This window comes from Myxocyprinus asiaticus, chromosome 4 (genome assembly GCF_019703515.2).
Source record: "Myxocyprinus asiaticus isolate MX2 ecotype Aquarium Trade chromosome 4, UBuf_Myxa_2, whole genome shotgun sequence".
Lineage (NCBI taxonomy): Eukaryota > Metazoa > Chordata > Actinopteri > Cypriniformes > Catostomidae > Myxocyprinus > Myxocyprinus asiaticus.
Window position 1 is genome coordinate 12,258,387 of NC_059347.1, and position 15,796 is coordinate 12,274,182.

At 37.3% G+C, this 15,796-nt stretch overlaps 1 pseudogene; it reads right to left on the bottom strand.

The window, feature by feature from the left end:
- LOC127433763 (microtubule-associated serine/threonine-protein kinase 4-like) overlaps positions 1-15,796 on the bottom strand; it is a 203,580-nt pseudogene that overhangs the window by 45,379 nt on the left and 142,405 nt on the right.

Consider the following 15,796-nt stretch of genomic DNA (forward strand, 5'->3'; position numbering starts at 1 on the left):
AGAACAACGGAACGCACCGAGTGTCCTCTTGTCTTGAGGACGGCATCTCTCCACTTATGCTTGCACTTTTTAGTTACATCATTTAGTTAAATCCTTATCTTAGGTAAATTCCTTTTCTTAAATCCATTTCCTCCTTTAAGCTTTTGAGCCTCTGAGCTCTGACTGAATTATACAGCAGACAACATTTTTCTAATTAAGAAGAGAGCAGTAACCTGAAAGACACCTTTCACCTGAAACGTTCAATTACCACAAATATTTTAAGGATGAATTTGCTTTATTTATTTAATCTATTGTACAGTTGAGCTTGATTCATGCGTCCTTCACAAAGACTAATCCACCCAATTCCAGCCTTGCTGAAACACCCCCAGATCATCACCGATCCTCCACCTGGTCGTTTAATGGTTTGACGGAGACCTGGAGAGGCTTTTAAGCCAGTGTCTCACACCCACCCTGTGAAATTTGGTGTAGGATCGGTGATGATCTGGGGGTGCCACCAACGATCATCCATGCGATTATCTAATCAGCCAAAAGGGTGGCAGCAGTGCAGTGCATAAAATCATGCAGATACGGGTCAGGAGCTTCAGTTAATGTTCACATCAACCATCAGAATGGGGAAAAATTAGATCTCAATGATTTAGACTGTGTCATGATTGTTGGTGCCAGACGGGCTGGTTTGAGTATTTCTGTAACTGCTGATCTCCTGGGAATTTCACACACAACAGTCTCTAGAATTTACTCAGAATGGTGCCAAAAACAAAAAACATCCAGTGATCGGCAGTTCTGTGGAAGGAAACTCCTTGTTGATGAGAGAGGTCAACAGAGAATGGCCTGACTGGTTCGAACTGACAAAGTCTACGGTAACTCAGATAACCGCACTGTACAATTGTGGTGAGAAAAATATCATCTCAATGTTATTCTGAGATGTGGGTTGGCGCTGTTTGGCAGCACAAGAGGAACCTATACGATATTAGGCAAATTTTAATGTTGTGGCTGATTGGTGTATATATGCCATCAGGGAATACTGTTGTCATGAAGGGGTGTACATGGTCTGAAAAATCTTTAGGTAGGTGGTACGTGTCAAAGTAACATCCACATGAATGCCAGGACCCAAGTTTTCCCAGCAGAACATTGCCCAGAGCATCACACTGCATCAGCCGGCCTGTCTTACTCCCATGGTGCATCCTGCTGCCATCTCTTACCCAGGTAAACAACACAAACACAGGCACTAACCACTGTATACCGGGAACACCCCATAAGACCTGCCGTTTTGGAGATGCTCTGACCCAGTGGTCTAGCCATCACAATTTGGCCCTTGTCAAAGTCGCTCAGATCCTTACGCTTGCCCATTTTTCCTGCTTCCAACACAATTCGAGAACTGACAGTTCACTTGCTGCCTAATATATCCCACCCCTTGACAGGTGCCATTGTAATGAGATAATAAATGTTATTCACTTCATCTATCAGTGGTTTTAATGTTGTGGCTGATCAGTGTATATACTAGGGTTTGCAGCGAAGCCATTATCTGTATTTGTATCTGTTCATATGACAAATTATCTGTATCTGTCTCAGATAGAACTGGGTGTGGGCATATTCCTAATAGATGCATACTCTATAGAGCATTTAAACCTTTATAGAGCATTTTCACTTTTTTTTGGAATAAAGTCTTAACCAGATAATAACCTTAATTGCTGATGTGGACATAAATGTGGTCAACTTTAAAAGATGGATAGACGAGCTCCGACATGAAATCATCACTTCAGGTCAGGATGTGATACATTGACACAGACACTTCAAGAAGTGTAAAGTGTATATGATGTCGTATCTTAGTTAATGTTACACTTGACAATCTCCAGATGTACACAATTAACAGAAACCGCAAACGGAGTCGAGACCGCGCCCATCCAATCTGAAATCACATCATGCGCATTTCCATTCACAAGGTTTGCACTTTAGAAATATTGGCTGCACAGATTCATAAATTCTTTGTAATTTTGGATGTTTATTTAAAATGTTGCTTTATCCTTGTGCTTCTTGGATAATCAGTCATACTAATATTTTTTATATTATTCAGATGAATCTGTTATTCGTTTGAAGTCATTATTCGTGCCTTTCTGAATAAGGTGTTGGGCTTTGGGCACATCCCGAGTATATACTGGGTATGTATGTATATATATACACACACACACACACACACACACACACACACACACATATATATATATATACACATACACAAACACACACACACACACACACACACTACTGGTCAAAAGTTTTGAAACACTTGACTGAAATGTTTCTCATGATCTTAAAAATCTTTTGATCTGAAGGCATATGCTTAAATGTTTGAAATTAGTTTTGTAAACAAAAATATAATTGTGCCACCATATTAATTTATTTCATTATAAAACTAAAATGTTATAATAAAAAAACAAATAAAAAATGTTTTTGAAATTGATGACTTGGACCAAATAATAAAGAAAAAAAAAGCAGCCAATAAGTGCCCAACATAGATGGGAACTCCTTCAATACTGTTTAAAAAGCATCCCAGCGTGATACCTCAAGAAGCTGGTTGAGAAAATGTCAAGAGTACATGTCTGCAAATTCTAGGCAAAGGGTGACTACTTTGAAGATGCTAAAATATAACACAGTTTTGATTTATTTTGGATTTTGTTTAGTCACAACACAATTCCCATAGTTCCATTTATGTTATTCTATAGTTTTGATGACTTTACTATTATTCTAAAATGTGAACAAATTATAATAAAGAATGAGTGTTTCAAAACTTTTGACCGGTAGTATATATATATATATATATTACACACACACACACACACACACACATACACACACTGGTGGTGAAAAGTTTGGAATAATGTACAGATTTTGCTTTTATTCACCAAAGTGGCATTCAACTGATCACAATGTATGGTCAGGACATTAATAACGTGAAAAATTACTATTACAATTCGGAAAAAAAATTCAGAACTTCTTAAACTACTTCAAAGAGTTCTCATCAAAAAATCCTCCATGTGCAGCAATGACAACTTTGCATATCCTTGGCATTCTAGCTGTCAATTTGTCCAGATACTCAGGTGACATTTCACCCCACGCTTCCTGTAGCACTTGCCATAGATGTGGCTGTCTTGTCGGACACTTCTCACACACCTTACAGTCTAGCTGATCCCACAAAAGCTCAATGGGGTTAAGATCCATAACACTCTTTTCCAATTATCTGTTGTCCAATGTCTGTGTTTCTTTTTCCACTCTAACCTTTTCTTTTTGTTTTTCTGCTTCAAAAGTGGCTTTTTCTTTGCAATTCTTCCCATAAGGCCTGCACCCCTGAGTCTTCTCTTTACTGTTGTACATGAAACTGGTGTTGAGCGGGTAGAATTCAATGAAGCTGTCAGCTGAGGACATGTGAGGCATCTATTTCTGAAACTAGAGACTTTGATGTACTTATCCTCTTGTTTAGTTGTACATCTGGCCTTCCACATCTCTTTCTGTCCTTGTTAGAGCCAGTTGTCCTTTGTCTTTGAAGACTGTAGTGTACACCTTTGTATGAAATCTTTAGTTTTTTTTGTCAATTTTAAGCATTGTATAGCCTTCATTCCTCAAAACAATGAATGACTGACGAGTTTCTAGTGAAAGCTGTTTCTTTTTTGCCATTTTTGGCCTAATATTGACCTTAAGACATGCAAGTCTATTGCATACTGTGGCAACTCAAAAACAAAGACAATGTTAAGTTTCATTTAATGAACCAAATAGCTTTCAACTGCGTTTGATATAATGGCAAGTGATTTTCTAGTACTAAATTAGTAATTTAGCTTGATTACTCAAGGATAAGGTGTTGGACTGATGGCTGATGGAAATGGGGCCTGTCTAGATTTGATCAAAAATGACTTTTTTCAAATAGTGATGGTGCTGTTTTTTACTTAGGTATTGTCCTGACTATACTTTGTGATCAGTTGAATGCCACTTTGGTGAATTAAAGTACCAATTTCCTTCCGAAACAGTAAAATCTGTACATTATTCCCAAAATTTTGGCCACCAGTGTATATACACATTTTAAATGAAATATGTAAAATGTCTTCATATTATAGTAGCGGTATTACCAGTGTCTTTAGAACATGTTTATATTAAAGCTACATGAAGAGGGTCTTTGGACCAATGAGATTTCACCATGGACAGGGCCACACAGTGTGAAAAAAGACTCCAAGTGACTGAAAATAAGCTTGTGGTGAGTTGCTTTACTGCCCCATACCTGGTTAGGAAACTGTGTTATTATGTCACTCTTGCACACTCTACAGACAAAAACACAGACAGACACTGAACAGGTTACCTGTGTGTGATGATAGAGGTGAGTGTGGCCGAGGAAGAGCTGACGACTGTCCGCTTCCTATCAGACTCTTTCTGTTGTTTGTTCTGCAGCTACAAAAGCAAAGTAAAGCATTGTATTTTGTTAATAGCCCACTGCAAAGACAACGCCTTTTTATTACAGTAAAAATACAACAGAAACATTTAATCTTCTAGTCATGTTGGCACAATATGGACCATTAGAGAGGGAGCAAAACTTTTAATGTGCATGTTTTACATTAAAGTATAACCATAGATCAGCACAGAATTGGAAATTGTTTCAAATGACTTTAAATGGTTTTAAATAATACAAAGAATGTAATTATCTCTAAAACTAGTCTGTGATTGTCCCAAGAGAAATACAATGAAGTCAAAGCTGCTATGGGCATTATATATATATATATATATATATATATATATATATATATATATAGAGAGAGAGAGAGAGAGAGAGAGAGAGAGAGAGAGAGAGAGAGAGAGAGAGAGAGAGAGAGATTGCTATTACATGACAGATATCACAGATATAGGTGTCCTGAGATAACACACTTGTCTATGAAATCCATAGGCTTTGTAAACAGCACAAAAGAATCTAAACTCAGAAAACTGTGTGTTATATTGCATGTTCAGGATGCTGCATCATGTCTTTGGAGGACAGGGTTTAGGAGCAAAAAGGCATTTGGTTTCATTATAAGGGTCTATTTCAGTGGCTAGGAAGTTAGCAAATGGCAAACAGCCTTAAAATCACAGTTTTCAAATCTTTGTCTATAAGTTTATAAATTAATCTTTTGTATCCATACACTATGTAAAGCTTACACTTGTGAAACAGCATTTTATCTGAAGAGGAAAATAATTTGCTGAAATCAACTTTCTGTTTACAGAGTAATACAAGAGTAATTTGCCCACCATACCATACAGTATGAATAATATGTGATGCATGTGTAAAAAAAAATAAATAAATACAAATAAATTAAACAAATGTATCTACTAGATTCTACCCTATAGTATAGTATGCAGGAAAATAAAATACAAAAACTATATATTTCAAAATGTTCTTGAAGTGGTGCTTTCCTTTGCAAAATTACAGTGCATTTACAAGGGTGTTGTGAGTGGCTGACGGGGCATCGCAATGCAGAGTGTTCTGGGTGGTTGCAAGGTGGGTGTTTACAGGCCTAAGAAGCCCACCCCCCTGTAGCTATATGCTGCTCCCTAAATATGGCTCAATATAGCTTTTTTCGTCCAACAGGCGAAAATCATTAGTCTGATCGCTTAGAAAAGCATTAGCACACCACTCCTCATCAAGCCACATGATTATCAAAACTTTTTTTTTTTAAATCCCCAACCATAAGTATGAACAATACTAATAGTGATGCTTGCCTTCACACAAATTATAGATTAACTACTACAAAAAAGATTGTTAAACAATTAAAAGGTGAAGTGTGTAACATTTTTGATGTGAAAATACATTCTACTTTCCCATTTTATTGTTCATTGACAACTATAAGTAAGCCATTTGTGGTTTTACCTCCCCCAAAAGTGTAAACACTGTGCTTCCCAGGCACTATCAAAACATTGATGTTTATAATTTGAGCGGCCTGCTCAGCTCCACCCATCCCTTTCTAGCTCAACCTAGAAAGGGATGTAGATACTTTTGGGGCGTATAGGGACTGTGGGAGGTGCTACAGCCTGTGATTGGTCAGAAATCTGCATTGAGAAAGGAGAGGAGCTCCATAGCCACCAATAGTAAACAACTAGCTGCTAGCCTGCTATTGAGAGGATTGTGCTAATTTTACAATTCCCTTAACAGAAAAAAAAACATAACAAACAAAGTATCCAAAGAGAATCACCCGTTTCACACATGTGTGTGTGTGTGTGTGTGCGTGACTTCATGGGGAGACACAATTTGAGTTTTCATTGCATCTGTACTGTGTGACTATAAAGAAAATAAAGTGATTTCTGGATTACTACATCGACTTTTTCCTGGGATGACAGATGTTTATTGAGAGTGGGTAATTGAACTTTATTATACACTAAACCGTCTGTAAATCTAGTTTACATGAGCGAAGTATTGCATGCCTGTTACCGCATGGTTAACCTGCATCAGGTGTCTTTTTTAAGTCAATGAGTGAGTATTTCAGTGCAATAATTTATGTGGAATCATAAAAGCCTTGTGTTGATAAATAGGTGTGTTGATAAATGTTGCCTTTGGAGGTTTTATAAGGATGGATGAAGGCAAGATGCAATAAGTTGCTTTTTAAACTGTTCAGAGAGTTCCATTCATCCAAAAACACTGTTGTTTAAACCATTAACTGACAAGGCAGCTGCCTACGTTTTCCGATGCAGACAAAGTTCGTATAAAACAGCCCTAAAAAAACAAAAGTGTAGCTGCGATCCCGGCGTCCTCCATCGGTATTGTTGACTTTGCTGTTGCTCTTGAAACACGCATGCAAATAACGTCAGAATAATAATGGTCGATACTAGATGGCGTCACAATGATGGTTACTTTGTGAGTGCGAATGCAACAGGGGAAAAGTCTCCTCGGGTGTTCCGTTCCTTGAAAGAGTTCTCATCTAGAAAGTTACTAAGGGAAAAGTACCAGGACTGTAGGTGGGAAAGGGCCTCTTGATCCCAGAGCTGGTTTGTGAATGGGAGTCTGGCAGACATCACAGATTACACTGCAAAGCCCTTGTGATCCTGTGAGGAGCAGCTGACAGTCAGCAAATCTATCATATTCATGGTTAGTTAACCCAAACATGAAAAATCTGTCATCATTTATTCACCCTCAAGTTGTTCCAAGTGTAAAAACAGGCTGTTTTTACTCCTGTAACTTCAACACTTCTGATATGTAAACATAGCCAGCAACCATGGAGATTTCTGAATAAGCTGTTTTTTGTAGATTGGCTTCTTTTCCTCTACTTTGTGGACTGGGTAGGAAGTTTGAGTAGTTTTCCATGATATGGCCCCTTTAAATATGTACAATGATAGCAAGATGCGAATTAATATCTGGTTCATGGGTGCTCGGTAAAAGAGGATCAGACTTACTCGGCTATTTATACATCCGCTACACACAGGCAGATTAAGACCGAATGGTATGAACATAGCTTCATGCTTCTTTCTGTAGCTATGATGAAAATACAGAACTCTGAGCTACTTATGGGTGAAACCCACACTCAAATGACTGCATTAAGCAACATCAATGACGTAGTCAATGACTGAATCATGATAAAGTATCAGTCACTCACTGCTAATTTTACTTGATCACGGCAACAGACATGTTCCTCCAGTCACAGACTTTAGTCATACAGACATTTAGATGCACTTTGAAAATGCTAATTGTCACTTTACCTTACAAATGCATGCTTTTAATCCTTCTTTACTTGCTGAGCTACCCAAGCCCCCATGGAAGTAATCTTTGATTATCTCATAAACACTTACTGAGGAAGCCGGTAAATTGCACAACCTAAAGCAACCTTACATTATGATGACGTCTAAGTATATAGTTTTGTATTTTGCTTTTACCCTGTAAGGTGCCTTGTGAAGCTACAGTACCTTTTAAAGTGCTATATAAAACTAGAGAAGATCCATGTTGAACTGGCTTGTCATTGTTGACATCATTGTCTATTGTGAGCTGTGGAGCATGTGCACTAAAGACATTAAAGTTGTGGTGCTCTCGGGGACGCAGGTTCGAATGCTGCCTGTGCCACCTGCCAATCCCCTTCCTCTACCACTGCTTTACTGTCTCTCTCAACTTTTTTTAAATGATGGGCATAAAATTAAGTATTAGAAAACAAAAACTGTAAATCAAATGTGTAAAATCTATTATTAAAATCATACTATAAAATCAAACATGTTCAGTCTATCAACCGCTATAAAAACATGTTCCACTTCCAAAATCACCATTTTAAATTAGGAACTACGATCTCAAATCTTCATCAGTCCCTGATATTCAATACAGAGATACAAAAAAGAAAGTTTGTATATTCTGGAAGCTAAGTCTGGCCCAGTTTACTAAATTACTTTCACTAAAGAAGTTTCTTATCTACAAATAATGTTAACAAAACACATAGTTTTTTCCCTTTTCCTTCATAGCCACCACTGTAAGAGGGGTTTGTTGTAATATTAAATATAAATGCCCCTCTTGATGCCATATTATATGTTAACACAACAGTTAATGTATTATGAGAGTGTAAGCAGACGGGACAAAAATCTACATAGTTTTGATGTGATGTTAATGTAAAAGCAGCCTAAGAGATCTTAAAATTAATCAAAGAAAAATACTGACAAGAAAATAAGCATTCACTTTCATTGGCTGGATAACTTTAGTAGCTGTAAGCCTAAGCCCAATACAATTCAATGACAAGTCTGCTTATCAATCAAACTCTTGACTGCATTGAATCAGCATTAAACACAGTAAAGATGGTCAATATTTAACCCTCATGCACTCTTCGGGTAATTTATGACCCATTTTCATTTTGTTTGTTTAATAAAAATGGTATCCTTTATCTGAGTGGTACAAGACTTGGTGACTTTTCTTCCACTTGCTATCTGAACACACACACACACACACACACACACACACACTATGGGAAATACTAAAACACAGAGATTATTATTTTTTTGTCAAATAAAAATCAATAAATCAGACACAATGCAGAACACAATCACATATAAATAAAAGGGTGAGACAATAAAACATCCACAATGCAGAAAACACATGCACGCACACACACACACACACACACACACACACAGGTTTGTTTGACTATATTGGTGACCTCTCATATACTTCCACTGATTTCATATCAGGCTAATGATATTTTCTATTTCCATTTCAAAACCTACCCTAAACCTAACCATCACACAAACATGTGCACATCACTAGATTAGAAGATCAACATCATCTGACCCATTTAAGAGCTTTTTTTTTTTTTTTCCACCGATGAGGACTTTTGGCCCTCACAAGTGTAGACAACCCGGTCTATATATACCAAACATACCACACAGGTCGACTCCTGTGTGACAGAGTTTATGCTGGAATGCTGATGTTTGAAATAAATGAACGGTAACAAAATAATTACTCAGTCTTTTCTTTGTAGATTTGACTGTGGCAGCATGTTCAGGTTTGACAGCATCATTGCAAGATCTGACACTTCAACCCAAGTGGTTTAAAAAAAATGCTACAATTTGACAAATCATTTTTATATAATGTCTAAATATATATCAAATGCATAACTTGTGATCATATCTAGCCAATCCATGGAGCTACTGGCAATAGTTGTCATTTGATGTAATTTTAATTTTTATTCCAGCAGATGTCACCAGAGACCCCTAATGCATGTCAAATTTTGATGTTTTGACACTTTTTCAATTTACTGAGATGGTTTTAATTGATGTGAAGATAACATGAAAATGGTGTAATTTAGAGCCAAATAAGGTCTAAATACCATAACCCCCAATTTTTATTTGATTTGTTAATAATAATATTAAACTTTTAAAATAGAGTGTTTAAAATAGCATATTTGTTTATTTATTTATTTTACAGTGGTTGGGGTGCCATGGTGGGGGACAAAAAAAAAAAAAACCCTCTATAACTTTGAGGAATTCTGAGAGCTTAAATCAAGGTCAGTACAACTGAATTATGAAGATCTTTTTAAATTATATCTCCTTTTTGTGTGTGTCCATCCATTAAAGTCACCTAAATAATAAAATCACACCTTCACAATACCATTTGGTTAGAGTTTAACTTAAAGGAAGGTATACAGGAGGAAACTCCTTTAGTTTTATTTGCGCAATAGCTAAGTGCCATTATCTCAGTTTTTATAGATAAAAACATCAATCATTACTGAAACCTCTATGCTGTAAAAGCAATAAACATAACACTGAAATGAAAACACAATGCAAGGTTGTTTTTCCTTGCATGTTGTCCACTGATGCTTTGTTTCAAATATAATTAACATAAACACTGTAACATTCCATTTACAGTACAAAAAAAAAAAAAAAAAAAACAGACCAATCTATTTAGCTTATTGTACATGCTGTACTCAGCCTGAGATTACTAATCTGATCATATAATGGTAAAATGGGTCATTCCAGGGATTAAAATGAAAGGACAAGCAGGAAAGCACATGCCTGCTTGATACCAGATATTTCTATTGCCGATTTGCCTTTTTGTTAAAAGGTTTGGTCTTGTCACATGAGAGATGAAAAGGATACAGTGCAACTTCAGCATTTCCTGCGAGAGCAGTTTATCTGAAGGCTTAACGTCAAATAACAGACTCAACCAGCTCTTCTCAAGAGGAATTACAGAACAATCCATTTCCTCGCATTGAACATGCATATTTAGGGAAACGCACAGTAATTGCGCCCGTATGTAAACATCTTTTGTGCCCGCCACATGGACTAAACAATACTGCCCTGATTACAATCAAGAGGTACTTTACTTCAGCATTCACAAAGGAAATCAAACACAATAGACAACACGGCACCTGGTTTACCATATTGTTATCGTTTACAACCTTAAATGACTTGGTTTTCGATAATGTGCCACTGCCTACAAAAAGCCCAAATCTGTAAAGTAGCGACAAGAAACCGACCTCAAATTGATTACCTTTTGGAGCGCCGTATTCTCGCTCCACTGAGAAAGTGTGGCATGGAAAAGTTGGAGAGTACGGTCCATAAGCTGGAGTCGGACATGTTCCCAAAGTCATGCCCCCAAAGTGCTCGTAGCTGCCTTGGAAAAAAAGGTGAGGAGTAGTACCTAGCTTCCAAAAGTAAGCACACGGTGCAAGAATCCTGGCAAGTCCGCCCAGCACAACACTCTGCAACTAAGGGTTGTCCATGCACATCTGTCACTTGCTGCAGCATGCACAAGCTAGTTCCAAAGGGAACTGCGTGTCCTCTGAAGTGTCCTAAATTGAATAGTGAGAAAGCTCCACCGAGCTGTTCCCTATTCAGGTCATATCTGCTCCTTCTTGAACGTTGGGTTCCTCTGGGATAGAGGGACAGAACTGCTTCCAGCAGGATGACTTCTTGTTTTGCTGTGAAAGTCACACGGCTTTGCCTCTATCCCGTAGACTCACTGGCACTCAATCACGCACCATATCATGTAACAGACACCTACCATATCACGTTCTGGGGCGGGGAGGGAAGAGGAAGGGAGGGGGGTGTGTGAGTCAGAGCAGCACTGCATCATCAGCAGACGGCGCATTGAATGCAATCATGGCTCCCTCCATATGGCCCCGCTCCAAAACCCATTGGGCCATTTGAAGTGGAAATGCGCGGCTTTTCAACCGTAACCATGTGCAAGTCCTGCATCCAAGCCACTCTCCTCTCTTCTTGTTTTTTCATTGGACCTGCCATATGAAGAAAAGCACTCTCTCTCTTCCACTTGAAGACATTTGATCTCATCCTGTTCTGTTCGCCAATCTGCTCTTTTGGCAGGCAGGGCCGCAGAGAGGCCCAGCCTCCCTGACACTTGACAGATGAAGTTGGAGGGGTGGAACGGGGCTGCTGGGTCTTGACAATTAGCCGTTGAATGTGGAGGGGCCACTAGCCACTAGTCACTAAGGTGTGAGGTGGATGAAGCCACTACAAAGAACCTGTGGGCAGGAGGGCGTGCTGGGACAGGATTGAGAGAACATATGATTGAATCTATTGACAGTTAACACTAATCAGACCATTAAAGAGTGTTTTTTTTAGATATGAACACAATCAAGTGCACCCTGGTCAAGCATGAAGTGAGCAAAGTCTAGCTTGAGTCTCATGACTTCTTATCTCTTCCTTCTAGGCCAGGTGACCTACAGAAACTTAAAGGGAAAGTTCATCAAAATGGAAATGATGACATCATTTACTCACCTACACGTGATTCCGAACCCTTATGATTCATGTTCTTCCGTGGAACAATAAAGGGGATGTTTAGCAGAATGTCCAGGTTGCTATTTTCCATATAATGCAAGTGAATGGTGACTGGAGGAGTCGAGCTCCAAAAATGACAATAAAACTCCATAAAAGTATTGGCTCCTGAGGTGGCATGTTTGAATGTGCAAAAGCGCAAATGAAATCTGAGCGCTATAGCGGAGGGAAAGATTTTCAGCAAATAAATTGGGGTCTGTTCCTCAAATAAAGCTATCAAATGGCTTCTAAAGGCTCGGTCTGTATTTTGGTATTATTTTTGGACTATTCATTATGACATTTGTCACAGCTGTAGTCATCTTCCACTTTCATTGTATGGTAATGAACAGTGGAAACATTCTGCTAAATAACTTTTGTGTTCGACATAAAGTAATTTTGGTTTGGAATGACGAGGTTAAGTAAATTAAAGAATTAAAATTTCTGGGTGAACTATTTCTTTAACTAAAAAATAAATAAAAAATAAAACATAAACCTTGGTTGCATCTTATTTGGCAGATGAACCAAAAACTAACAGAGGTCTGATAAAGCTTGGAGGGACATCATGCATTTTCTTTGCTGCCCTGCCTGTTAAATGTAAATGACCAAACCACAGGGTAATTTGTTTGCTCAGAAAGACGCACACTATTGCAAGATACATTTACATTTCTGCATTTGACAAATGCTTTTATCCAAAGCAACTTACTGGGAATCCAAACCATGACCATTGTCATTGCTAGCGCAATGTACGGCAGTTGAGCTAAAGAAACCTTAAAGGGATAGTTCACCCAAAAATGAAAATGTTCTCATCATTTACTCACCCTCATGCCATCCCAGATGTGTATGACTTTCTTTCTTCATCAGAACACAACAAAGATTTTTAGAAGAATATTTCAGCTCTGTAGGTCCATACAATGCAACTGAATGGTGATCAGACCTTTGTAGTTTCAAAAATCACATAAACGAAACATAAAAGTAATCCATGTGGACTCCAGTGGTTAAATCCAGACCTTCAGAAGCAATATTATAGGTGGGTGAGAAATAGATAAAAAAATAAAAATAAAAAAAAATAAAAGTATTTTCACTTTCACTTTTGCATGTGAAAGTGAAAGTTAAAGTGGAGATTTAGAGTTAAAAAGGACTTAAATATTGTTCTGTTTCTCACCCAAACCTCTATTGCTTTCCTTGTTTCCTTTGTGATTTTTGGAGCTACAAAGGTCTGGCCACCATTCACCTACAGAGCTGAGATATTCTTCTAAAAATCTTTGTTTGTGTTCAGCTGAAGACAGAAAGTCATACACATCTGGGATGGCATGAGGGTGAGTAACTGATCATTTTCATTTTTGGGAGAGCTATCCCTTACAGCATGATTACCTAAATTAAAATGTAACCAAACATGGCACTTAACTCAACATGGTAAACTTTCAGAGTACATTGATGATTAAATAAAAATTTTGGCTGTATAGTACATTGGACGATAATGATACTATTTATCTTGACTCATGGACTAGTTATTGATTGCTTTGCTCTAAAGGAAAAAACAAACAAACAAACAAAAACTATATGTTTTCAAACCTGAGTAAGTTAACTAAAGTATATTATCACCAACCAGCTAGAAACTATTTTTATGCTCTCAAGGATCAAGATAAGATTAATATTTTCCTAAAATCCAAATCAAATTTTGAATGTGCTAACATAGTCATGACCTCCTTATATATCTATATCTGTTTTTCTGAAGCTTATTATGAAATGTATTTTAGCACAGTGGTTCTTTCAGGAATAGTTCACTCAAAAATGACAATTTCCTCATCATTTACTCTGTAAATGTTGTCTCAAACTTGGAGTCCACTGGATTTGTGTGGATTACTTGTATGCTGCCTATATGTCATTTTTAGAGCTTGGAAGTGTCCCTGTTGATTTGCATTGTATGGATATATTCACCTTCTATCTCCAAAATATTTTGTTTTATGGAAAAATGCAAAAGTCATACAAGTTTCAGACGGCATAAGGGGGACTGATTTGGTTTAACTGATATGTCATGACCCAACAATGGGTTGCAGGTTGCTTGACATCCCCTCACTCTCAAAAACCATGAAAAAAACAACAACAATGCAAGGTATAAAACAAAATGACCCAGACTGCATAATGGAATATTCTGGGTTCAATACAAGTTAAGCTCAATCGACAGCATTTGTGGCATAACATTGATTACCACAAAAATTAATTTAGACTCGTCCCTCCTTTTCTTTAAAAAAGCAAATATCGAGGTTACAGTGAGGCACTTACAATGGAAGTCAATGAGGCCACATTAATTCTTCTGTAAAAACTCATGTATTATTTGAGCTGTAAAGTTGTTAAAACCGTAATTTTTACGGTCATTTTAGGGTTTGTTGACATTACATTCGTCATGGCAACGAAGTTGTAAAATTGGCTAACTTTACACAGGAAAGGTTAGTAAGTGATTTTATTTCAATAAAATCATGCTAACACACATATTGTTTTTGTCTTGTGGCTATACTTTTGAAACAGCGTGTATTTTAACATTTACGCATTGGCCCCATTCACTTATATTTTAAGAAGTTTTGCTTTTTTAAAGAAAAGGAGGAAAGTGTCAATTTATTTTTGTGGTTGTCAATATTATGCCACATATGCTGTCGATTGAGCTTAACTTGAATTGAACCCGGAATATTCCTTTAAATACAGATTCATTTGCAGCAAGGATAAACATGGTTTGTTTTGTGCAGTGAATTACTGGTGCAAGAAACCATCAAAATTCAAGAGACATTAAGAAACCAAAATTATATGTTTTCCTATTCAGCCCGTCATGTTTTCTTTTTTCTTTTTTTTTTTTTGCATATTATTGGGCATATGCAGCTAACTACATTATTAATAAATATCAATGATTGACATTAAGAATATTGTTGTTTATTTTTGTAAACCATTTTGGTGCCATGTTGGATCGATGTTCAATGTAAAACCTGAGTTCTGAAGCAAAACCAGATAAAAACCACAGTTAAAACATAATTACTGCAGTCTTTTTCAATTGGTTGCTTGAATGTACAGTCAAGCCTGCAAAATTCAATTATTAATACTATTCAGAAAGTCTTGCTTTGTAAGAAATTGACAGCATGTGTCCTTTTGTTTCTCACAGTCACACTGCCTCATTTTAAGTTTTCAATATGACCTGATTTCTCCCAGAAATGGTGCAGAGTTCGTTCCACAGAAATGTTCAATGGCCAGAGCAGCAAATCCTATTTATCACATAAAAGAGGGTGAATGAGAGACACACCAAAAAAAGAGCTGGATGAAGGGGGTGACTCCAAGAACGTTATACAAGCACACAAAACAACCATATCCCCCACATTTTTTAAAAGTAAAATCACATTAAAAGGCTTTGGATGTTAAAATAAATATAGAAAGAAATCACATGGAAGACCTTGTGCCATTTTGATCACTGAAATCCACGCGTTAGTTTTCAGTGGCGGAACACAGAGCCTTGAATCACATGTTAAGCTACAAAACAAAATGGCTACAATATGAGAAAGTAGCACGCTCT